Genomic DNA, 1,213 nt, shown 5'->3' on the forward strand with positions numbered 1-1,213 from the left:
CAGAAACCCACTCGGGAAATATACACTATGATCCAAACATTTTCGTTTCTTTAAACATCTTCAGATATTCCCTGAAGATGTCTGAATAGACGAAAACGTTCGGATCATAGTGTCATATTTCCTGAGTGGTTTTCTCCGAACTCTTCTTACATTTACGTGTTCTAGTGTATTGTGTTGCATATATACATATATATATATATATATATATATATATATATATATACATATATATATATATATATATATATATATATATATATATATATATATATATATATGTAATATCTTTTTAAGGTGACCCAGTTCCTATATATTTAAGGTGACCTCGTTCCTACATGCTCTATCCTAGATACTCTCTTCATTTACTCTTTATCCTTCTTTTCTCCTTTTCTATCTTGTTCTCTTCCTACTCCCTTTCTCTTCTCTCTTAATAGAATAGGTTGGCGTCAACCAGGATAGAAGGGAAAAGGACTACAATGTACAGAAGGTATTACAACCTCAGGGAGGCTGTCACACACCCCTGGGGGGACGGGGGGTCAGGTTGCATGTCCTGGGGGTCCTATGAAAGAAATGGGGTGTTGAGGGAGCCTACAGGAATAGTCTCCCCTCCCCCCCCCCAACAGTTTTGGTAATTGATGTCCTTCTGAGCATTTGAGATTTATCTTTTTTTTTTCTATTTTTTTTTTTTTTTTTTTTTTTTTGTAAGTGAAAGTAGTATATTTTTATATGTTGGCTGTGTCCACAGGACTAAGCTAAAAATCAGAAAGAACATTGGCAAAAAAAAAAAGAAAAAAAAAATATATTATCGTTACCAGAAAGGGGCCACACGTGACTGAATGAAATAGCCTGACAGCCTAACAGCTCATACGAAGGACAAGTACCACCCAGTACGCCAGGGAATTCATCGCGTCTTCGTGACGACCACATCTGCCGGATTACCTGCAAGACGAAAAAAGACCTTCAAGAAAGGAATCCGGAATCACTTGCCGCCTGGGACAAGGGGGGGAAGGGAGAGGGTTTGGGGGGGGCTTGGGCTGCAGGGGGAAGGCTTGGGGGGGGGGTCTTGGATGGGACCTGGGGGGGGGGAAGGGAAAGGCCAAGCACCACATATAAAAGGAGATGTCTCACCGATCTTGCATTGTGTGTCACTTCTTCCCGAAGTGTGACAACATGAAGGTTCTGGTAAGTACTCGAAGTCTCCACAAGAACGAAA

The sequence above is a fragment of the Oratosquilla oratoria genome, unplaced genomic scaffold (assembly GCF_046742065.1).
Source record: "Oratosquilla oratoria isolate Oo_2021 unplaced genomic scaffold, ASM4674206v1 SCAFFOLD66, whole genome shotgun sequence".
Classification (NCBI taxonomy): Eukaryota; Metazoa; Arthropoda; class Malacostraca; order Stomatopoda; family Squillidae; genus Oratosquilla; species Oratosquilla oratoria.